Raw genomic sequence first — 26,771 nt, forward strand, 5'->3', positions numbered from 1 at the left:
TCCTGTTTTCAAGAATGTCTGTCTAATTTGAGTCATCAGAATAAAAAATGCTGGGTTAGATTTTCTTTTTTAAACACTATTTAAGTTATCACAGGAAAGAAGAAATTCTTGGCAACTTCTTATAGATTTTAGATTCTCTACCATTACTCTAGCAATTCATCAAATACTTTAAATATATTTGATTTGATCATTCTACTTAATTATGTATAATGCCGAGATTTATTTTAATATTGAGTTAAATGGGGATTTCTGGAGTTGTTATGGAAGCATACATAAGTTGGCAAATTATGATCAATGGATCTACTCCAACCTGCAGCCTGAAGCCCGCTTTTATAAGTAAAGTTTTATTGGGACACAGCCATGCCCATTTTTTTACATTTTCTCTATAGCTGCTTTCCCACGACAATGGTAGAGTTAAATACTTTCAACAGTGACCAAATGACCTGCAAAGCCTAAAATACTTACTATGTGAGCATTTACACACACACACACACACACACACACACACACACACAAGTTTGCTTTAGTCTGCTCCAAACTCATATAAAACATTATCAAATAGTAGAATACACTCCCTGTATTAAGTATTCTAAATTACTCTCTATATATGAGAAAATTCTAGAGATAATAATGTAAGTGTAATTACAACATATATTTACTGTGAGGTACTATTCTAATTGCCTATACATATTTGTGGTTCTTGAGGAGTCTGGATTATATGCTAGTGTTATGTATTTCCTTCTATAGAGACCATGCTTTTACTTTTCCTCTTATGAGTCCGCTGAAAAGAAAATAGTCTCAACCATTTGTCACATTATAAGAAGTGAAGCAATTTATATACAAAAGAACTTGATTCAATGGGACCACTATAAGTGTCACCCAAGAGAAAATGTATTTTGTGGTGATTTCATAACTATGTCAGTATTTCATCTCACATTATAGATCCATTGTTTATAGCCTCAAATGGAATCTATGAGTTGAAATTTTGGCTCTAAGATAACAAAAGATAGAAATCCATAACCCCAGTAGTTGCTTTGTTTTGGTCTTTTATATAATTTGCGCAAAGCTAAATGGCCTACAGTAGAAAACAAGTCCACAACATTTGGTAACGAAGATCTAGACTAACAGTGACCCCTTCAGCAGCTATACTTAACATTAGCATTTAGTGTACATGTCAGGCATAATGTGAAATTAGTATATAAAAGTTATTATAGCTATATAATTTCCTCATTCTTCAATTTCCTTATGTGTAAAAAGATAAGTCCAAACTAGAGCAGTTATTGGTATCTCTGTCTGTGTGTTAGAATTTTCCATAAAGCTATAAAATTAAAATGATTCCCTGGACCCACTTGTACTAATTAAATCAGAAAACCTGAGTAGTTTTAATGAGATAGAGTTTAGAATTATTAGGCTAACTTATAAATAGTGTCCAGTTTTTCACTGATGATGTCAAACATGTGATAACATTGTTTCTCTGATTTCTATCAGGATGCTGAGAGAAAACAATGGCAGGAATTTGTCATTCTAAAGCCCATGTGTGTGCACACACTTATTTGTGTATTGAGCAACTGAAATAATATGCCTTAGATACTATGTCTTTACTCAACCATGTCCTTTAATCTTAAAATTTAGGTACTATTGTTTCACCCTTTTAATAATGTGGAAACTGAGGGTCTAAAGAAAAGTAATTAGCTCAAGGTCATATAATTACTACCTCAGATAACTTGTAGTAGTTTATGCTACTTGACATCCTCTTAAATTCTGGACTGCGCTGTCTCCCTAACTTAAGAGACTGTTGTTTCATCAAGTTCAAAGAGATGCAATATTTTCAAAATTGATGTGCTATGGCTTGGTATTGATATGTTAAAATACCTTTCTTTACTGTAAACTTAAGCATTCCATTCATTTACTATTTTCCAGGTGAGTAGTTTTTCTGTTACCTGGAGGAGGTCAGGGCCTTGAGTCTCTGAAGACTTGAGACTCAAAAATCTGGCTTAGAACCTCAATGGTACTTGCCCCCTTCTTTTGAGACACCTAAAATATGCCATTACATTATCTTTATAATTACTTTGTCCTCCACACAATTTTAAGAATGAGTTCCTTGAGTATATTTTTAAAATTTTTATGTCTCCCTTTGTGTCTTGAAGAGTATTGAATTTAATCGAATATTCGATCTACTTAACAGTAATAGTTAATGTAGAGGAAGTATGTGAGCTCTCTGAAATATTAAAAGTAAAAAATTAAAATGCTTGTATATGAGCCAGTGGTGAGAAGACTCTCCTTTAAGCCAGCAGGAATAAAGATCTCCTTGTTTGTTTTGTTTTGCTTGCTTCACATCTTTCCTAATTAGAAATAAGTTTGTATGCATTACTTTGAGTACATAGGCTGAGTGACTTGGATGGGGCTAAGCAAATCTTCCAGGGATAAGCTTCCAAGATTTGAGTTCACTGGTGGAACGGGAAGAAAGTTCTTGCTACTGACAATTTCCAATGGAGTTCACCCTGTCTGTTTTACAAGTAGACAGCAGGTATCTATGAATTGTAAAATTCAGTTACATATGATTTTAAAATTACAGTTCAGTTGATAAGTTTCTGAATAGACTTCTCAGCCTGCTGTTTTGTAAAGTCTTTATTTTTTTAGCATGTTAGTTGGCTTCAATCTCCAAAGAGCAAGAAAACAAATAAAAGTTTCTTAAATTCCTGACATACTAGCAAAAGAGCTTGGACATTTTGCTAGTGAGGGATGGTATGTTGCTCTGTAGTTATAGAAACAGCACTGAAATGTTGCTCAAAGGATCCTTAGCAAGAATAAAGTGAAACAATTATTTGATGGGAGGTAGGTCAGAAGACATGATTTGATTATCCTCTCATCTCTAGGTCATAACCAGACTTGAAATTTTGGCTGCAGAATGCATATAGAGCATGGCTTTGTGCTATGATCTCTAGTGAGTTCTTGATACTTGAAATCTGTCCATGAGAATCTTTTCCTGAGGGTCAGCATTAAAAACATCTCATAAAGGGAAATAGTTGCAAGGTGGTGTCACTGTTATTTGACACACTCCTAAACACTTGGTATTGTAGCTGATAGAAGTCTACCTTCCAGAGAGCATGCATTCAGGGTTTGCTTTTGTAATCTGAGTTGAGATCCCTCAGGCACTCAGCGTGTTGGCAATCCCCTGTAAAACGATATCAGCGGGGGACAAAGTGAAGTAAATCGGATTGTATCTGACAGAGCTCCTTAAATAAGTTGTTCAAGTGACAGGGGAGGTAGAAATCCTTCTCAGGGTGATTAATTTGAAGGATCTAAACAAGTTGATGTGTACTTTTAAATAATTGGTTTCTTATTATTTTCCTAAAGAATAGTACAAAATGCATTCCAGAGAAAGAAGTATTTCTTAAAGTTTAAACATTTTAAGTCCTATGTTATGAAATACTTTACCTAAAGGTAGTTGTTCTCAAAATAAAGTGCACAGAATCGTCGGGGGTGCTTGTTCTCTCATGCTGATTTTCTGGGTCCCACTATGGAAATTCTGCTTCTGGGCTAGAGCCTCGGAAATGAGATTTTTAACAAGCACTTCAGGTATTCATGATACAGCTAATTCAGGGTTAGGTGTTAAGAGGAAATTTCAAGAAAAGATGTAAATATGGTCTCTAATTGAGCCTTTTCCTCTACTTACCTTTGGTCAGAAAGTTGTAACAGATAATAGAGAAGCAGAAAAATGTCAGCTAAGGTGTTGGGGGAGTAGGAGGGGAGGGGGGGACATGAAAGAACTAGAGCTCCCTGGTTGGAAGGTTCCCTGGAAAGTTGCCTTCAAAATGTTAAAGAAGAAATTACCAAAATATTGCCCTGCATCTCTGTCCATAATTTGTTTCAAGGATTCTGTTTTCAAGTAACTATAAAATTTTTCCTACTCTCTTTAAGAGACAAGCTGTTAAAGTGTTCTCTCAATTAGACTTTTGGAGTAATGTAAATTTAATAATAACAAAACTAAACAACACAGAATACTGATTTTAAAACTGTCTTAATCCTGTTTAGATTTAGACCTTGGGAAATCAGACATTGCTTGCATGTCCTAAATGTTGCATTTCTGATCCTCTGTAAGATTCTTAGACATTTGTAGTGTTGTCACAGAAAATAAATTATGAATAAATCATAATATACTGAAGTTGACTGTATTTATTTATTTTTTAATTTTTTTTTTAAATTTATTTTGATACAGAGAGAGACAGAGCATGAGAGGGGGAGGGACAAAGAGAAAAGGAGACACAGAACTGGAAGCAGGCTCCAGGCTCTGAGCTAGTTGTCAGCACAGAGCCCGACACAGGGCTCAAACCCACAAACCTGAGATCTGACCTGAGCTGAAGTCAGAGGCTTAACCAACTGAGCCACACAGGTGCCTCTGAAGTTTACTGTAATAAGGAAATACTTTCCAAATCATACTGTATATGCCATATAAATTTCCAAAATTTTTTACATTATTTAAACTCTTGAACTTCAATGACTAAATGTTTCTACTTCTGACCCCAGTGACAATGTTTCTGCATCACTGATAACTTTCCTTTGTAATGCATTAATACTTTATATTAAACATGGGGTCTTGATGCTCAAAACTCATATCATTTTGAGAAAATACCACTTTTTTATGTATCTCCTAATTATAACTCTACTTTCAATGCTGAATAGCATGAAGAGAATAATATATGCTCATATAATTTAAAATAAAAAATTCAGTGATTTTGAGGGAAGAAAAATAATGTTTTAAGTATTCAAATTATTTTTTCTTTTTTTGCCAATGCAATAATTAAAACTAAAAAGAATGTAAGGGAAGGGGAGAAGGGGAGGTTGAACTATGAGTTAAGTTAATGGCTATGGTAGCTTTTTTTGATGTGTTAAACATGCTAGGCTACAGTCTCTAGTCGTTCAATCTCACTTTTCATGTTTAGTGAAAAAGGATTTTTTGGATTCAATTAAAGCCCTAAACAGTTTAATTTTTGTAAGAGGAATTATTCTAGATTATCTGGGCCGTCTTCCCTTCTTTGGAAAGCCTTGAAAGGGGTATGACTTTCCTAAGGAGGAAGAAATTCCATCTGTGGACAATTCCTCTGGTCTGTGCTGGTGGAGTGCCTTGCTATTCATAACCGTCCTTCCTGACTACCTGCTCTACTGATTTTGGATTTGCTTAGGTACTCCCCATAATCACATAAAGCAATTAATTTCTTGCAATGAATCTCAGAATGTCAATCTTAATAATAAATCCATACATTTTAAAATAAATAACAAATAAATCTGTCTCTAAGTGTGTGTGAATGTCTGTATGCAGGGCAGTATTGGTATCAGACTAGCAGAAAAAACTCTTAATAAAATTTTAGTGCCTTAAACAATATAAAGTAGCTTTACTCGAGAATAACTAGTCAAGATTGATATCTTTATTTTATTAATGTTAATTTATTTTTGAGAGAGAGACACAAACACAGAGAGTAAGCAGAGGAGGGGCAAAGAAAGGGAGATACAGAATCTGCAACAGGTTCCAGGCTCTGAGCCTTTAGCACAGAGTCCGATGTGGGGCTCGAACCCACAAACTGTGAGATCATGACCTGAGCAAAAGTCAGACATTCAACCGACTGAGCCACCCAGGTACCCTGAGACTGATATCTTTAAATAGGGCTACTTACATGTATTTTAATTAACTTGATAAGTTATATTATTATTTTTTTAATTATGGTAATTCTAGGATAAAGTCTTTATTTAGATAGTGTTGTTTTAGATTTAATAAGAGTATATATAACTGAATAGAAACTTTAATTAACTTTAAGATATATCCATATTCCCATAGAAAACTGGGGAAATCCTAAGGTATTCTATTAAATTAATAACAGCAGCATTTGTGGTAAGATTCATCTATAAAAATTAATTTTTGTTTTTATTGAACCATTATTAATATTACATCTAAATATATATTTGATAGTGATATTATTCAGCAATTAGTTTTGGGGAAAAGCAAAACTATCATAGCTAAATTTTTTAAAGGAGTGAAAATGGCATTACAATGATCCTTGTACCTATGAGATAACTACCTCAGTTACAGAGAATGACATGTTTTCTATGATTATGTTCCTGATGGTACATAACAGAAACTACCTGATAGTGTGTAAACTACAACAATTTATGAAGAAATCTAACATTGCACTGATTAAACTAACTACATTTTTCCCTCCTAAAACTCAATAAATATTTTTACTGTATAGTTCCCCAAAACTTGAGAAGCACCCTTATAAGATATGCCAATTGTTTACTTCTTAAAGTCCTTCTAATTTTGTGTATCTGTATAGAGGTAATATAGCCACATAATGTGCACATTAGAAAAAGGAGAAAGTTTGCCATTGAAAAATGATTTTGCATCCTATTTTGAGGACTTAAAATTCCATATTTCCTAATATCTAAAATCTCCTTATAATCCTTAAAAATAATATGCCCATCAAAGTGCAGATATCCCAAGAGGAATCAGAGATAATATTTTTCAACGGTAATGTGGCACACAAAATATTTTTATTCCATAACAATCATTACAAATGAAAGTGTTACTGAAATATAAGTTCAGAAAAAAGAACCTTAACTTGCTGGATGCAATGTTGCTAGACAATAACATTTCTTTAGCTCTTTACTAAAACAATGTGGTATTTGCTTTGTAGCTAATACTTCCATCTGTGTTTGCATAAATGCCTCATGACCAATCAAAAACAGGTCAAAAACTTACAGTTCCATAAAGTAAGAAAGTGCTTAAACACACATGCACACACACTCACACAAGAAACAATAAAACAATAAAGTATGAGAGTATATGTAAAGGATATAGGGACCAGGGTATTATCCAGAAAGAGCTCCCATTCATCCAAGTCAGAATAACATAAGCAACAAAATAAATAATGAAAGTATTAGATTATAACCCAAAGAACACTCATGAGTTCTTGATATAAATAATATTGAAAGAAAGAAAGAAAGAACATATCTTTCTTACAGAAGAATTCCAAATAATAAATGTAAAGGGATAAAGGAATTAGAAAATCACCAACAGAATAGCACAGTAACAGTTGCGGTAGACAAGATTAGTAAACTTTAAGGTACATATAGGAAAGGAAAACAGAAACTTTAAAAAAAGCTTGTTTGTCACTATTTGAATCGAATGATGAAAGCAACTTTTTTTAGTAAGTCATGTTAATATCATGTATCCTATGGTATGATGAAATGGAGGCATTTCATTGTTGTAAAAAAATTCCTGCAAATTCATAACTCAAGTTTAAATTTGGGAAAATGTCAGACAGATCTCAATTGAGGTAGACCCTATCATCTGATTTGTACTCTTCAGAAAAGTGTCAAAGTCATGGTGTATCTAAAGTATATAAGTAACTTATAAAACTCAACACCAAATAAAACCCCACAAATAACCCAATTAAAATGAACAGAAGACATGAATAGACATTTTTCCAAAGAAGACATATGAATGGCTGAGAGACACAAGAAAAGATGCTCAGTGTCACTAATCATCAGAGAAATACAAACCAAAAGCACAAGGAGATGGCACCTCACACCTGGCAGAATGGCTAAAATAAAAAAATAAGAAAAACAGAAGAAAGAACAAGCATTAATGAGGATGTGGAGAAAAAGGAACCCTCTTGCACTGTTGATGGGAATGCAAACTGGTGCAGCTACTGTGGAAAACAGTATGGAGCTTCTTCAAAAAATTATAAATAGAACTACCCTATGATCCAATCATCATACACTACGGTATTTACTCAAAAAATACAAAAACACTAATTCATGGGGATACCACTATGCTTATACCAACTTTATTTAAAATAGCCAAATTATGGAAACAGCTGTGTCTATCTGGAGATGAATGGATAAAGAAGATGGACTTTGTGTATGTATATATAGAACATATTTAGCCATAAAAAAAGAATGACATCTTACCTTTTGACACAACATGGATGGAGCTAAAGAGTATAGTGGTAAGCAAAATACATTAGAGAAAGACAAATATCATATTTCATTCATATATGGAATTTAAGAAACAAAAAAAATGAGCAAAGGGAAAAAGAGAGAGAGAGAGAGAGAGAGACAAACCAAAAAATAAGACCCTTCACTATAGAGAACAAATTAATAGTTTCCAAAGGGGAGCATGTTGATAAAATATGTGATGGGGATTAAGGAATATACTTGTCATGATGAGAAACAGGTGATGTGGGAATTGTTGAATCACTATATTGCACACCTGAAACTAGTATAACATGGCATGTTAACTATACTGGAATTTAACATAAAATAAAAAAGAGATACCCTGCAAATATTAATTATGCTATTTTTACCTTCCTAATTATCACTCTTGTCAATTATATCAGTGTTTAAAATGCTCAGGCATACTTAACATCCTGTACATTTTCATATTAGAGGATTCTGTACCAAAAAAGATTGAATTATGTGACACTGGCATCCAACACAATTATAGTAAAAGAAAGTATAAAGCTGAGAGTTGGCTTATGTTTTTATATCCATCCCATCATTTAAGAGTGTAAAAAACCAAAAAGGGCTGCGACTTTTTACATGTAGCACCCTTGCCTAGGAGGTATCAAAGTCACATATTGTAAGTCACTAAAACTGGTTCTAATCAGCTAAAATTGAATAACAACTGTGAATTTGAAGTGACCCACATCTGATATTGATAACAACCATAAACCTCAAGTAACACACATATGACAGACTCTCACTGGATTGGGTTTGACTAAAGACTTTCCTGACTAATGACAATGAATTTCATCTTAACCAATGTCATATGGATGTATTGATTTGTTCCACCTTATCCAGGGTGCATCTGTGTTAGCAGAATCACAATGAACTTACCCTTTTAACTACATGAAGGAGCCACTTTATACATTTTACAGCAATGTGTCCTCTTTTGTAACAAGCAAAAATTCAGAACACGTTTTGTTGACCAATATATTAGTATTTACTGGTCAATGTATGCCTTTTATTTAACAATAATATAGACTGTAGATAGGTTATAGTTATAAATAAATATATCTCAAAAAATAACATTCTAAAAATTGATTTAACTATTTGAGTGATTATTTTTTTCCTTTTTCTAATTTGCATGTTTCCATCTGAACAGTATTTCAAGTATTTTTTAAATTAGAATTTTAAAAGTACATTTATTTATGCTTTTCTCTTAATATTACCAGGAAGTGGTTAAAATTAATGTTTTTACTCCTTAGTTTCATAAGTTGTTGACAGTTTAAAGTGAGGTTCTGACAAATTACAGGAATCTGCCTCTTTTCTCATTTAGTGTGTATTCATCTCCTAAGTCATATATGTTATGGTTTTAGGAAAACAATGGATATGGTAACATCTGCTCAAAGTAGAAAAATTACAAATCTATATGACATGATATATAATATATTTAGATAGCACACATATAACTATTACTGTATTTAAAAAAGGATAAAGGAATCTTTATGTTGGTGAAGTTTCCATACCTTACTATGTTGTAAATAAAATGTTATGGGAAAATCTTTTACATAATGAAACTTTTGTAACTGTTACATTTAACATAAAAATAAAATCTAATGATTAGACTTCCACTTTCAGCCAAAGTGTACTTAACAGGAGAGGTTGCTTGAAACAACTTTAAAGAAGTACTATATATATATATATATATATATATATACATATATATATATGTGTGTGTGTATTTTTCAAGATTGTGGACATTAAATATAACAACAAATTCTTTTAAAAGTTAACAACTGAGGGTTGAGGGGGAAGGGGGAGGGGGGAAAAGAGGTGGTGGTGATGGTGGAGGGCACTTAAGGGGAAGAGCACTGGGTGTTGTATGGAAAACAATTTGACAATAAAATATTATGGAGGAAAAAAAATAAAAGTTAACAGAGGAATTACAATTATACACTAAAAATATTTTGCAGAAACGAATAAAGAAAAAAATAAGAAATATATGAAGATCATAGAAAATAAACAGCAAAATGGTTGATGTAAAATAAAACAAAATAAATGATTACATTAAATATGAATGAACTAAACATTCTAATCAAAAGGTAGATATAGGATAAAAAGATAAAAAAAGGAAGACAGGGTTATGCTACCAATAGGGGATACAAAAAATCAATGACACAAAATTCAGTGATACACAAAAGTGAAAGTAATGATGAAAATGATATACCATGCAAATAAAACTTCAAAAGGGCTCGAGCGATTATACTAATAGCAGAAAATCTAGATTTTAGGGGTGAAGAAATTATAGAAAATATACAAAATATTAATAGGAAAACAGGGACATTTCAAAACTAAATAGAAATTTATACATTATATATAAGAAATACAAAAAATATGTACCAAAGAGCAAATCTCAATCCATATTAAGCAACAATTGACAAATGTGAAAAGAGAAATAGACAATTGAACAATTTTTGGATATTTCATTATCCCTGTCAGTGGTTTAGAGACCAACGAGAAAGAAAATCAGTAATCAAGAAGTTTCACACAATACTGTCAATATGTATTAAATTAAATTTCATAATAATTCATTGAATAACAATAAGGTATACATTCTTTTAAAAAGCATATATACTATTCTCCAGGATAGACTATGTGGCAATATCAGTTAGTGACATACATTTACATTTACTATTTCCAAAACTATGGAGATAGTAAAAAAAAAGTCACTGATAGCTAGGTCTAGGGACTGAAGAATGATTAATAGGTGGAGTTTAGAGGAGTTTTAAGGCAGTGAAAATATTTTGTATGATAACATAATGATAGATAAACCCATTTGTCTAAATACCACAGAATGTACAATACCAAGAGTAAATCATATTATAAATTATGGGCATTGGGTGAAAGTGATGTGTCAAAAATGTTCATTGATTGGAACAAATGTACAACTTTGTTGGGGAATGTTCACCATGGGGGAGGCTGTGTGCAGAGGAGGGAAGAGAGCATATGTGCATGGTTTGGACTTTCTGCTCAAGTTCTTGTAAAGTCAAACTGCTCCCCAACCCCTCAAAAAACATGTAAAAACACACACAATAAAGTACTATTACACATATACTAGACTGTCTAAAACATAAAAGTATGACCATTTGAAATGTTGATGTAGATATGGAGGCTCTGTAATTCTCATGCACTGTTGGGAGAAATATTCAATTGTACAAACACTTTGGAAAACAGGTTTGACAATTTCTTAAAAAAAAATAAACAAAAACCTACAGCTTGACCCAGACATTCCTAGATATTTACCTAAGATAAATGAAATTGTGTCTAAAGACTTTTCTACAAATGTCACAGTAGCCTTAATTTTCATAGCCAAAAAATAGAAACAACTCAAATGCTCATCATCCTCAGATGAATGTAAAATAGTGTTATATCCGTACAATGGAATACACTATTCAGCAAGAGAAGAGCAAAATATTAATACACACAATCATGAATTACACTTAGAGAATTAAGCAGGGGAATAAAGTATGCACTATATGGGTACATTTATCTAAAGTTCTAGAAAAAGGAAACTGTGACAAAGTGTTAAAAAGTATCATAACATGACAGATAGTGATCAGTGGCTGCCTAGAATGGGGGTGTGCATGGAAGGGTGAGAGAGAGATATTACAAAGAGACATTTTTAAGAATGTTAAAAATATTAATTATATTGATTATGATCCTAGTATGATTTATGCAATTATGAAAACTTATGAAACTGTACACTAAAATTAGTGCAGTTTATTGTGTATCAATTCTAAGAAAAGGTATTAAAAAGATACTGAAATGATATATTATTATCATTCAAGAAACCAATCTTTACTGTTTTTGTCAACACTGATGCAATATAGCCTGCTAATGAAATTTAGAACACATTTTCTGACATCCAGTTCAGCAAGTCAAGCAGTTGAGAAGATAATCGTGTAATTTCAGGTAAAGTCATGCAGAAATGGGGGAAGGATGGAGTCTGTTGTTTCTGTCCAAACCATTTTCAGGAATGCCATCTAATGTAAAAGCAAAAGCTTTCAATTATAGATGGTTGGTTGCTTCAGAGACTTTTACTCTTAAATGCATGCTGAATTCATGGTTTTATTCAATTTTTCCCTTAAAATTAGGACTCAAAAAACATTTTTGGCACTTTTGTCAGTTCTATGTGCTATTTCCAGAGAAGTTGGTTTGTGTGTGACGTATAATATGTAGAGGTCATCCTGTTCAGAGAAAAATGGTATGGTAATGATTCCACTCCAGAGAGATTCTGATAAAGCATAAGCCTAGGTTTTGTGGGCTCTTTCGGCCTTCTTAATAATAATAGCTAACATTTAGTGAATGCTTAATATGTGCAATATATTATCTTATTAAATCTCCCCTCCAGCCTCTTGAGGTCTGTACTATAAATATCCTCAATTTATAGATGAGGACAAAGAAGTTTAGAGGTTAAGTAGCTTACCCAAGGGAGTAAGTTAGGAGCATAACTTCCAGCTCAGAAGTATCTAAGTGCAGAACTGAGCTCTATGTCTTTATACTTTTCATCTCCTTCTTACTCACAGGAAAGAAACATTAGAGATAGAGGTGAAAATTAATAAATTATTACTTTAAAATTGAAAATCCTCTGATCACATGGTTGATTTCCTTCGATCACTTATGTATCCCTGTATACCTACAAACAAGGTGTGATTTCATAGTTATACACTATCTGATTGATTACATACAATTTTGGAGATAATTAAGCTCTAATCAAGGTCATCACAACATAGAAAATTTTATCTCTTCATTCACTGTCTCCTCAGTTCTATAACTAAGGACACCTTTATAATTAAAGGTTAAATTAAAAAATAAGCAGCTGTGAAGAGAATCAGCTACTATTTTTTAAAAGTAACCCTCAGAGGTCCACCACCTCTGAATGGCAACTGCAATTTTCTTCATACATACCTGAGAACTTACTGTTCTGTCTGTATGCTTCCCATCTCTCATGCTTCTATCTCTGTGTGTGATTCTTTCTTTCTATGCCTCTACTCCACTGGCTCAGACGTGAGGTGCCTATCTTTAAAACAGTTCTGCTAGAGGAATTTTCTGGCTAGGAAAATTAAATTGAACCTCTTTGACTTTCCCCCCTCAAGTTTCTACTTGCTACCTAATTTACTACTGCCAGTAGCTAAGTAGATCTTGTCCAAGGTGCTAGAGGCATCCCAAGGTGTCCCCATGATGCTGACCATCTCCATATCTGGTCTGACCACTGGCAACTCCACTAGGCTTATCTTCTGTCTCACTTCTACCTTACAAACAGGACCCCTGGCCTATCTACTGTTATCATTCATTTTGCACAATATAAAGTTTCATAATAGCCTGCATATTTCCCTTCCCTGTCTTTTGTCTAATTTTTACTTTTCTCCTCTATTTTCTTGACCCTCTATAATACTTCTTATTTATTCTCATTCCCATTTTTCTTTATTCTAATATATCATCAAAAATATTTATTTTTTATTCAAAAATGTTATGTTCCCTGTCACTTCTTTAAAAGATATGTGATTCAGAATTTTTTGTTGTTCAAACATGTTTTATGTTCCTTATTATTTACTGAAAATTAGGTAATTCTGAATTTTTGTGTTGTTTTCTCTGAAAGTAAACAAGGACCTTCTACTTCGTTTATAGATTTACATATATTAACATAGCATTTCTTCATTTGTATTGGCAATAGGCCACAAGTCCCAGAATTCCCTATCTATCTCATACTAATTTATTAGGCTCAAAGCTGCTCTATTGCAAAATAACTATTTTGTTAGACTTTATAATTCTTTCCCTAACAATCTACAATCATTTCTTCTCTAAACATATTATAACTCTGAATTTCCATAGAGATGCACATTATTATATCACATCAAATATGTGTAGATGTATTTAAAAAGAATCATGTTGGCATATCTTATATATATCTCAAGCTGTGTGTGTGTGTATGCAGTTTCATATTATTTTGTTACAGATATCTTTCAAAGCGTATAGTAATGTGCATACATTATGCTAATTATGGCACAGAATAGTTTGCTTCATAGATTATATGATAATAATATTTATAGTTCTAAAAGTGTATGTTTCATAAATAATTATTTTACTAGAATTTTCTTCTTTTTAGCCCCAATGATAGCCAGATCTACTTAAAACCCGAGGTTAGTTCTTAATAAATAGTTGTATCAAAACAAATTAGTTAATTTTAGCTCAAATTGAACAAAAACCTTCAGGCCTCTTTAGGAATCCCCTCAGGGTTTGAGTTGGTGTTATAAGTTAGATAATCAGTCTTAGAGAAAGACTACCACCACATCTGTAATCTTGATTCTATGCTTCCCAAGTCTGCATGATTTTAGATAAAACATTTAGCTTCTCGTAGACTTTATTTCTCATACCTAAATGAGAGTAATGAAGATCATGTTATAGAACAGCAGTCCTCAAACTTTGGTGTGTAAAAAAGAAAAAAAATCCAGTAAAAGTTACTAAAAATAAAAGCAAAAAGGGGGACCTGGGTGGCTCAGTTGGTTTAGCATCCAACTTCAGCTCAGATCATGATCTCATAGATCTCTGTCTCTCTCTGTCCCTCCCTATGCTCTCTCTCTCTCTCTCTCTCTCTCTCAAAAGTAAATAAACATAGGGGCGCCTGGGTGGCTTAGTCGGTTAAGTGTCCGGCTTCAGCTCAGGTCAGATCTCACGTTCGTGGGTTCGAGCCCCGCGTCAGGCTCTGTGCTGACAGCTAGCTCAGAGCCTGGAGCCTGCTTCCAGTTCTGTGTCTCCTTCTCTCTCTGCCTCTCCCCTCTCATGCTCTGTCTCTCTCTGTATCAAAAATAAATAAAACATTAAAAAAAAGTAAATAAACATAAAAAAAAAGTTAGATTCCTCCAGGCCAATCCTCAAATTCTCAGAGATTTTGATCAGTGGTCCTTGTTGAAACATTTCAGGTGAGTCTGACAGAGATGAAATTTGGACTTTGAATAACAGACTTGTGAAAAGTCAATGAAAAAATACAATAATTTGGCATATAATTGGTACTAGCAAAGGGATTATACCTCTAGGTTGTAGACTATGTAATTTAAAGAAATATACTACAGTAATGAATCAAGGGAATCGTGAGGGTATAGTACACAATATTTGTTATTGGGGATTACAAAGAAAAAAAAGTATCTCACCATTTTAAAGATGGAGTTACATGGTATAAATATTAACAAGGTATTAAAAAATTCCAAAATATTAATTTCAGAGGCATTATAGTATTTTATGTAGACCAATGCTATTCTGATAATGACAAATCAGAAGCAATACAACAATGAAGACAACAATATTTAGGAGTATTAAAGAAATAAAGAAAATCAACTAAGTCATAATTAATAGAGCACATATACATAAATAATTCAAACTTTGGCTTAATTAAATGTAATCAAACAACTATAATAATAATGGAAAATATGATACAACTATTTAAAAATTAGTAAGAAATGACATGTAGATATTTCTAAAAATAAATCATTATGTACAAATTACTACAAAAGAGAAATAAATTTGTTAAGTAGATATCCTTAGAGAAAAAAACCTTCTTTACTGATAACAAAAGACATGCATAAAAATGCAGTTAAACAAATTAAATGATTAATTTTACATCCATTAATCTAATGAAAATCATTAGCTTGGTTTGCCAGGTTATGTAGAGGCACAATGTTAAATGTTGTTAGTGGGTTATAAATCTGCTTAGTTATGTACAGGAATGAAGTTGACGGAAGGCAATATAGCCATTAGGAAAAAAATATAGAGTATATTCTTAGAAAAAATATTCTTAAGAAGGAATAACTGGTATATTGATTTAATATGCTTAACATAACATCCTCTTTTTTAGATCACTAATCATAAAGTCTAAGCTTTTTCCATACTTAATATTTAAAATACTTGGCAAACACTTTAAAATGCTTTACAATTATTCCCTTAAATGGTGTATAGTGATGTGTAAGATATTTCTGAAAAATGAGCTCTATTGGTAAAACACTACTTTGGACTTCTCAAATAAAAAATAATAATTGGATTGGTAATATTGGACTGTGTGTTTCCTGGCTTGATTCCTCCATTCTGGAATTAAAGTGAGATTTAAAGCTAAGCAATTGATTACTTCACGTGATTTATTAATTTTGGTGAAGTAATTAGCTTGTTGATTGTTTTCACTGAATCAATTAATTGTTGGAAAAATTAACCAAGTTTATTTCATTGTTTGCTGAAATTGCCTTAATCATCTCAATTTTCTTCCTTAGGTTTTTCCAGGTAAGAATTGGATCTTAACCACAGAAATCATGTGAGGATATATAAAGTGGGGGGAAAAAAAGGTACTTTTAGTTCAGTTGATATTTTTTGTTACATACATTTAGACCCTGAGATATAATGGATTGAAAATAATAATTACAAACACTTAACAGTGTTCATCATAGCTTTGGTATGACAAAAATTTGGTACTTCATACTTGGCTGTAAGGGCAGCATGACTTAATAGAACAAAGTAACCAAAACTTAGAACGTATGGTATTACACACCAGAGTCTCTAACTATTCCATTCACAATATACATTGAAGTTTTATTCATGATAGCAAATAACAATTTAGCAAGAAATGATCCAATTATTGGTAACTGAGCATGAGAAATACTTGTATTTTTATCCCATATATTTTAGCAAAAAAAAAATGTTGAATTGAAGGAATATGTCTAGAACAAAATCTTCTACAAGGCCATCAGTGGATTAAGTTTTCCTTCTACAATTGTAACATTCATTTTTGTTTTCAACATTAAAATATATGTGAGAGAAATAGAAGTTACCAAAGCAAAGGAAAGATCTATCTCCAAATATCTCTATTTCTCTGTAAAAAAATTTTCCCTTTTAAGGGTTGTTGAACTTTTCAAATGACATTGGTTCTATTAGCATTGGATAGATGCTGATGTGAAAATTTGGGAGCCAGAGCTATAGTAATAAATTTCCCGTTCTTTCCCTTGCACCACCTGGGTTCGGGATTCGGGCTACCCAGCAGTTATCTATGGAGTGAGTTTCTCTCTCCAAGCGCAGCCAAGCGTTCCTTACCTCTTCCCCAGAGACAGTACTACTGGCGTGTTCAGTCACTCTGTCCCTTCCCTTTGTCTCTCAGGCTCTGCGCTCGTTTGCCCCGCGTTGGGCTGGGGCTATAGTAATAAATTTCCTAAGGTAGTTTACGATATGTCTCATCATGTGGACCCCAAATTATCAGTGTCCTCTAATAAACTCAAGAATATCACTGATGCCAAGGTACAAATTACTCATTTTTTCTTCTTCAGTTCTCAAAGGAGGATATTTTTAAGATTCAGAAAGTAGAGTTAAGTAGGAATGGAAATGGGAGGTTCTTTTTGTCACTAGTTAGCATAACTGTTCATTGGTACAGTGCAGGATTTGGGAGGGAAAATCTTATTAAGCAGCTTTTGCCTAAAGTTACCCTTGCTTGAGTAATTATGACAACTGTGATATTTAAAAACCTAGACCAAGATGTTATCTACCACGTAACTCCAATGATACTGTAGATATTTTGACAGGACATATTCTCTGTATTCTCAGGAATTTTATGATTTTGGAGTCAAAATAGGAATCAAAAATAGAAAACCTGTACAGCATTGTAACTAGAAGACAGAACACGGAAATATTTGGTCTTGATCTGCTTAATCAGAACTCTAAAGGGAAAAAATATAGTGAGGGAAATCACTGAAGTCCTTTCATATAATTATTGATCTCTAATGCTTTCTGAAGAAGAGACTTAGTTCCAGTTACAACTAAGAATCAACTACTCAGAGCTGGGGATGGGGGCAGAGAGCAATGGTGGCAATAGAGAATAGAACTAGATTAGTTTCATTTGGAAATGAAGTAACTGGAATTTCAGGTGTGCCTTCTCTAGTTAAGTCAATTTCAAAAACTTTTGGGGGAATACTATAGACACCTCTCATGTAATATATGCATTTTATTAGTTTAAATAAATATATTGTTAATAGCTACCGATATTTTAATGAGATGCATTTCATTAACACACATTTGGAAAATCATTCCACATGTATGTTACAAATATTTCAGTATGCATATAGAATTCAGAGCACTTTGTAGTAACTATTGTGTTCATAGGTTGGAAGTCACTACTCTAGATCTTTAGGAAGGAAATATTTTGCCAAACAAAACTAACTTGAAGTGTCCATTCAACACAAGCTGAGGAGGCATTTTTTAAAATTTGTTTCATAGCATAAATGAAGTAAGTTAGAAGACTTTATTTAAAAATGAACAGGTGATGTTATTCAAGGAAGGAGATAAAAGCTTGAAGAGATGTATGGTGCTCTGTATCATTAATGAATGGAAGAGTGAGAGTGTGAGGGATAATTAGAAAGCAAAAGCACAAATGTGGGAAGGTTAAATACTACAGCATGGATATTAGGAGATCTTATGGATTTGAAGCACAAAAGTACAATTTTGGAAGGAATGCCTAAGGTACAATTTTGAACTCGACAACTGTAGATAATTTTATAAATTCTCTACTTACATTCTTCTGAAATCTTCAGTGTACTGATTTTAGAAACTTTGAACAGAAGGGTATTTCTCTAATATAAATGTTCTGATTTAGCAAGAGCAAAAATAAGGTTTCTCTGGGGACAATCTATAAATGATATCAGATGTGATGGAGTAGAGGCATTTCCATATTCTACTACTTGGTTCTGAGAGTGGAGGAAGTGGATGATATTCATAGCATTGTAACGTGTCATTGAGTACTCTCATGGATCTTTTTGCTCTTTTATCAATGGGATGGGTCAAGTGAGAGCAAATATTTCAAAGCCTTAGTTCCAAATGAAAGTAGAGAGCTTCATCTCTTTGAGTGTTGTACAAAAATTCAACATTTTTATACCAATAAAGATAAATAAAATAGAATTCAACAAGGTCAAAACTTATGAGTTTTAATTTAAAGTAAAATCCTTGGTTGTAATATATAATGATGTGTAAATTATACTCGATACAAATAAAAATTCACTCATTTGCATATAAATCTATTATTACTTAAATAAGAGTACATCATTTTGCAAATACCCTTTACCATGGGTAGACATGCAACATGTTGTAATCTGAATTTTTCAGAAGAAAGAAATGTTCTCTAAAAGGGAGAAACAATATTTAAAAAAAATAAATGTAGTCCTGTATTAGACTCTGTGTAAGTTATAACATTCATTCAAGTGAACCATTTTTTTTGACATGTTGTCAAGTTAAAAGATAAAAGACAAAAAGAAAGGCTTATATTTACCAGGATGATTTTACCTCACTAAGAAATGTAGATAGATTCTAGAAGTAAATAAAGAGGAGTAAGACATGATGAGTGATAATAAAGATTAAAGTACAGGTTTGCTGAATCCTAATCAAATGTTTGTTTTGTTTCTATTCTCCAAACTCTATTTTAAGAAAACTTCAAAGTTTTTATTGTAAACTGGGAGTGTCGTGGGATTTATAATCTATCACTTCAGGAATCAGATTCTTTGTAAACTTCCCAAAGTTATCAATTAGTATAACAGAATATGGTAGAATAAGAGAATACTATGTCAGTTAATAACCAAGATTTACACAGTGCTTTTTCATTGTCAAAACAAAACAAAAGAAAAAACTTTTACATGCATATTACTTTGTAGTCACCACTATGCAAAGTATGTTCAAACTGTAAGACCAAATCATTTAGAAGTACTGTCCCATATATTCTAAATATACATAGATTCTATCATATATTCGATCATATATGTAGATTTGCTTTTTGAAATATCAGTTAGATTTTCACTTAAAAACTTCATACCTCTAGAAAATACCAATAGCCTTTTTAAATCTTTCACCATAAATAACAATTTCCAAATAGTGAGGCTAATTTGGCCCAAGAAAGAGCTCCAAATTGCCATAATAAGTTTGGCATCACTCTATTGATCACTCATATGTTCAAATATAACTTTTCAAAAACCTATTATGGGCCAACTACAAGGCTAAATATCCAAGATAAATTAGTGAAAAAAAACCATAGTTTATATTCCAAAAAACTTACATAATAGAGAAACATACAGATTATTAATAGGTAACTCAGTACAGGGCAAGTGAAAAAGTGCTCTCATTTGGATAAGTAAAGGGTACTTAAAGGGGAACACAGAAAGAGCACTACTAAGGCAAGTTTACAGGGTATGGAAGTCTTCCTCAAAGGAAAATATATTTGTACTGAGATCTGAAGAATGTATAGGATAAAGTAGAAGAGAGAAAAACATTTCCAGAAGTACAAACAGGTTGTATAAAACTTTGAAGGAAAGAGGGAAGACATGACTTGTTCTTGGAAATATGCAAGTTATTTACATGAGACCAGAACAGTAATAAGGTAAGAATGCTAGAAAATTCAACTGCAGAGATGGTATGGGATGGGGTCAGGCCATGAGATGACTGGTAGGCAAAGTGAAGACCTTGAATTTCACTTAAATAAGTAAGTAAGTAAATAAATAAATAATAAAGACATATCACTGAAGGATGCTATTATGCACTGAATCCCCAATGTGACTGTTAGTATTTCAATAGATAAATTTTTGGAGGAACACCATTCAGCCCACCATAGAGGATCATGATCATCCATAGCCTTCTTTACTAAAGCATTCTTTTAACTGAATATTTCAGGTTTACATCTTTAAACAAACAAAGTGCTATATGCCTTTTGTGTACTTTTGTGATCTGCAAAATTCATAGTACAACATTATAAACTTGTCTTTTACTGGAGGTATGTGCTTTTACTTGATAGTTCATATTACTTTCTGTGTTTAATTTTCTCTGCAAAAATCTGCAATACTCTATAACTTATTAAATCTATGATCTACTTCCATTAAGGAACTTTAATACATATAGTGGTAAATGTATGATATTGTTATGCCCAGATTGCGATATCCCCGAAGACCAGAGACCACCAGGGAGACTGAATCACCCATGCAAAAGCAAAGGGCACTTATTACGGGCTTAAGCTCAGGTTCAAAGACTTCACCAGCGCAGTGGATCCGGGCTGAGAGCCCCGAACAAGGGCTGAGCAGGGTTTTATGGGGCTTGGGAAGGGGAGTGACAAGAAATTGTGACATAGATACAGTGATCCAATCATTATCGTATAACAGCATTGGCAGCAATTTTAACCATACACGTTGTCCAGAGTGTTTGTTACTTTTGGCGGGACCCAATCACAACATCTAGAGTATCTTTGAAATTAACCAATTATAGAGTGGACCCAGGACCCCCACGTGGGGTGAGTAACTGGTTAGTCTAGCATTAAACAACAGGTAACTATCTATAGTTTCCATCTTCAGGCCTGTCCTTAGGAATGTGGAGGGTGGTTGCTGGCCTTTTCTGATTGGGTGTTGCGAAGGTGGTCTCTCTTGCCTTGGGCAATGTGTAACTGCTTGATAGTTTTGGGGAAATTGAAACTTAGGCTTTCTAGTGCAGAGGGGAAACTTAAAGCCTGTCAGGGAGTTAGTTTGGCTCAGATCTGCATCCTTTCAATATAGGTAAAGCCTTCCCTGATTGTTCACTCAATGTTTATAATGACTTTTATTCATCTTTCGAACTTTTTATAATCACTGAAGAATATGTGTGTATTTCATCATCAGCAGAGTTTGACAAAGAATAAGGAAACCAGAATGAGACAGGACCCAGCCAGTAAATATAAGCTAAATTTAATTTTCCTGTGCATAATCAACTTTTAAAACTTAGTTATGGTAATTTTGTGACTATAAACTTGTTAATATGGATTGTATTTCATAGGAAAACGTAGAATATACAAATAAAATAGTTCACTTACTTATAATCTCTATTCAAGATAAACAAAAATGAACATATCTGTTAAAAAAATTTTTAAAAAATGGGGTGGTGCCTGGATGGCTCAGTCGGTTAAGTATCTGGCTTGGGCTCAGGTCATGATCTCATGGTTCATGGGTTCAAGCCCTGCATTAGGCTCTGTGCTGACAGCTAGCTCAGAGCCTGGAGCCTGCTACAGAATCTGTATCTCCCTCTCTTATGACCCTCCCCTGCTTGCGCTGTCTCTCTCTCTCTCAAAAATATAAATAAATAAATAAATAAATAAATAAATAAATAATTTTAAAAAAATGAACACATCTGTTTATTTCCAGTCTTCTAGTCTTCCTACTTCTCATTCTCTTCTTCTTTTTTATCACACTCCTCCTGCATAATTAGCATATTATTTATATCCATTCTTTCCTCCATATCCTATTCATCATGAGCATATCCTGATAGAAAATGAATTGCTGGAATTAGGGTTTGGCTGAAAGTAACTACAGAAAGAGCAACAAAAAAATTCTGTCTCATTTGATTACAATGTTTTCTTAACTAGAAGTTAGTCTGTAAGCTATATATGATTTTCATAGTGTCAGGGATTAGGACCCTTCTATCTTATTCTCCATAGAAATCTTCCACCACCAAGGTTACTGCACAGTCCTAGATGGCTCTGTATCTCTTACCAATATGTTTGTTAATATGGAAGTTGTCCTCTAAACACATGTAAATGTCACTAACTCTCCTCAATTTAAAAATGAACACCCATGTTACTTTCAAAATCTTGCCTAAATGCTAGCCTTGTGTCAGCATTTTGTGACTTACTTTATAAACAACTATGTCTATGTGGCATGATACCATCCTACATTGAGTATCAATAACTACAACTGTAGAAAGATTCTTCCATTAGTAAGTTTATGCCTGTAACTGTGAAAGAAATATTCAAAAATTTTCCATATGTAGAATACATACTTTTTAATTATTAAAGTTTGGGAATGACAATCTGTATCCATCTAAAATGTATTTTTATTGAAATACAATAAGCAGCTTTATAAAGCACAGTTTCTGAAGGACAATGCCAAAATGATTTTATTAAAACAGTGGGTTTTTCAATTAGTTTGATACAAAGGCTGTCACACTTTCACTTCCTCAGTGTTGAAAAACACAGTATTACTAAGGCAAAAACTTACTGATTTCTGAAATGGCTAAAATCTTTAGGTTTATTATTTCTCAAGGGAAAAACAGTAGTTGAAACCAAGCATTCATTTGCTATAAACAATGAATATATCCATGGCAAGTCACATAACTAGTACCCATAGAGCAATGTAGGGAAAAGCATGATGAATTGACATTCAACAAAACTGCTTTAAAAGTAGATATTACACATTCAAATAAATTTCTTTCTAGTCTATTTCTAGATCTAATATATGAGCTAAAAAATAAAACACCATAATAGCATATCACTACTATTTTTCTGCCTTATTAGACAAGATAAATTGTATGATCTTCTTTCATAGCACACAGTAAGGTAGAGTCATTTAATTACCTGTAAATCAAAGCAATTTAGGTAACTCTTTGTGATCATTATCACAGAGACTCAAGGAACTAAAATGCTCAATAATCAATAACGACTCAACCTCAAAACAAAGTTAAGCCCTTGCAATTTTCCTGGAATGGGGCTCACTGTTTGACCAAGTAGGATTCCACTGACTCCAGAATTCCTCCGTCTCTTCTCCTCTGAAATGGTTCATCACTACCTTAGGTACTGTTCCTACTCTTAACACTTATCACTCATTTCTTCTTCCTTTATGTAGGATATTCTAGTTAGCAAGTTTTAAAAGTACCAGAATGATTAACTGATATGTGTATACTCATTACCTAGAACTACCTTTCACATGTTCCGGGAACCACATATATTATTTATTGAAAATTAAAATTTAAGGGCAAGTGCTGCCTGTGGGGGACTGGAGCCAGAGCCCAAGCCATGGCCACCACAGCCTCCGCAGCTAAGCACTGAGTCTGCTAGTGCTGAAGAATGCGTCCTTGGCAGGGGCACCCAGGTACATGAAATGCTTTAGCAAGTTCTCCTTGTCCCCTGTCCATGAAGCAGTTTCTGAACTTCGGGTCCAGCAATGCCTGTGAGAAAATTTCATTCATCTTCCTTAGGGCAGAAGCTGCCCAGGCACCTGGCTATTAGGAAAGAAATCAACCGGCTTCCTGACCAAGTGCTGAGCACACCCTCGGTTCATCTGGTCCAGAGCTGGTATGTCCAAAGTCTCCTGAACCTCATGGGGTTCCCGGACAAGGACCCCAAGGACAATCATACCCTGAGCCAGTTCACTGATGCCCTGATCACCATCTGGAACCACGGCGATGATGTGGTGCCCGCTATGGAGCAGGGCATGCTGGAGTGCAAGGACACTTACGGTGACAACCCGGTTTCCAACCAGAACATCCAGGACTTCTTGGAACTCTTCTACCTCTGCTGCATCTCTATCTGCATGCTTATCAACCAGCACTGTGAGTGGGGCTGGAGGCTCAGGACCTGAAAGAGCATTCCTGGCTCCACAGTGAAGAAAGAATACAGCAATAGTGAAGTATATTGTTTTAAATGTCCTTTTTTTTTTTTTAAAGTGTTCCATGTGGTATTTATCAAAACTGTATCACACTCATAAACAGTTTGTTGTTTAGAGTTTCTTAGTCCCAGAGTATTCACTATAATTGTTGAGATTTAGAAAAAAAGAAAAAGAAAATTAAATTTTTAAACGAATATTTACAGCTTTCTTTCTTTTCTTTTTTTTTTTTTTTTTTAACAGACCTCTCTTTAGGGCATGCATTAGCTACAGGTGTTTTTTTGTGACAGGGTGTCAAAGGACAACTCAATATATTGCTTTAGATAGTGTGCAAATTACACCCCATGTGTTCTAGCTGCTTGAAATAATGGGTTCTTCATCCAAACAACAAATACAAAGTCCACCATGTTACCAATGAAAAGTCCTGTAAAAAATTAAAAAAAAAAGGCTAGTCTCTTGTGTTGAGGGTCACGTGACATTTTAACATACCGAAGTTTCAGTGATTACCAGGGAGTCTGGTCCTCTTCACTAGCTGTGCCACAAGTGCCTGTGAGGTGTTTGCAAAATGCATGATAGTAACGCTCTGAGTTTTTTAAATTTTAAATTCATTTTATAGGAAGTTGTTTTGTATATTTGTTTTTAATAATTGCCAAACTTGTCACATGGCATATAAGTAATTATATTAATTATTTAATAAGTGTGTTATTTATACATTATAATATATGTAACAATTTTTTTCTTGTTTATTCTGAGCATTTATCAACAATTATCTGTGCCAGGCCATACAGATAAACGACATGTACACAACACAAGAGTTACACAAACAGAAATAAGAAAATGAAGTAGAGAAATGCATGGCTTCAGTACACCAAATTATTTGTATATGCATAATATTTGACAGGTGATATCTTTTTCTCATGCTCTGAGTTCAGACTCACATTTAAGAATCAATTTGTTCACTGAACTATATAGTTTAGTCTACTAGAGTCCATTTTTATAATTATTTTGAAATAGTGTAATTTGGTAATTTTCAAACTGTTAGGAGGTATCCTGAAACCCTTATGAGAGTTGTGTAAATTTTTAAGAATTATATAACCCCTAAGAATATACCTATATGTACAAAAATCCTATTGGATTGCAAATTTCAAAATGCTTTATTTAAGGGAATGTTTTGTCATCTATATCTTCATGGAGGGAAATAAAGTTCAAAAAGGCCAAATAATTTATCCATGAAAATCAGCTGATAAGTGGATAAGTGGGAATTCAAACCCAAAACCTTTATGCCTTTATCTAATTATTCTTTTCTCCAGACCACAGCTGCCTCTTCTCTCACATGCCTGAAATTAAACTTTGTTTTTTGTTAGAAGAATTTTATCTGCAGTGCTTTCTCAAGTTAACTAAATAAATGACAACTTAGAGTAACTTTATTATTAAAACTAGGTGCAAAAAACAATTTGGTAGAGAAATTAAATATCTTTAGAATTCACTAAGTTGAACTATACAGGTCTCACAGCTTTTCGTTTGTGAGGGAAAATTTTTTTTTTTCTGGAGTATTTTTGGAATAATATTTCAACCAACACTTGTCTTAGAATGCTTAGGTAATGGTTCAAGTTGAAAAAACGGCACAGATTATTATTGATATGTTAGTGTTGGCTAGTCAAGTTTACCACTGTTACCACTGTATCAGACAATGTCTAGAGACTTCCTTTGATTTTCTCCAGATACCCTTAACTAAGGCCTCCAAAGATGAGCTACACCATGTCATTTTAGATTGTCTATTAGCCTTACATGTCTTTTATTTTCACCTTTTCACTGTTTATCTGAGATGACAAAACTAGAATAAATGAGACTTTTGCTAAGAAATCTATGTTATACAGAGTCTTCTAGAAAGTTGATAGGTTACTGTTTTTTTTTTGTATCGTATATGTAAAAAGGCCACAAGATACAGAGTAAAATCAGAGTTCTATCACCACAAAATACATGAACTTGTGAACACTCTTTAGCTTCAATGCAGCCTTTTTGTTTTCTGTATGATAAAGATAATGCTTATTTAAAAGGGCTGCAGTGAGAAACAAAATAAAGGAAATGATGGTTTTAGTCTTTATATTCAGGTATGGTGGTTATGGCTATCATTATATAGACACTAAATAAAATTTAGCTTCCATGAATCTTTTTAAAGCTACCTTCTTCCAAAGTTCTTTGATTATAGGCTATTATAGAAACAAGTCTTTGCCACAATTTTCTGGCAACAAAGTATAGATTTGTTGACTAAATCTCCTGGAACTCACCTTATCCTCAAAGTGAGAGAAT

At 33.2% G+C, this 26,771-nt stretch overlaps 1 pseudogene; it reads left to right on the forward strand.

Moving 5' to 3' along the window:
• Nucleotides 1–7,981: 7,981 nt before the first annotated feature.
• Nucleotides 7,982–24,437, forward strand: LOC115295284 (annotated as a pseudogene).
• Nucleotides 24,438–26,771: the final 2,334 nt, after the last annotated feature.

Source organism: Suricata suricatta, chromosome 7 (assembly GCF_006229205.1).
Source record: "Suricata suricatta isolate VVHF042 chromosome 7, meerkat_22Aug2017_6uvM2_HiC, whole genome shotgun sequence".
Taxonomy (NCBI): Eukaryota; Metazoa; Chordata; class Mammalia; order Carnivora; family Herpestidae; genus Suricata; species Suricata suricatta.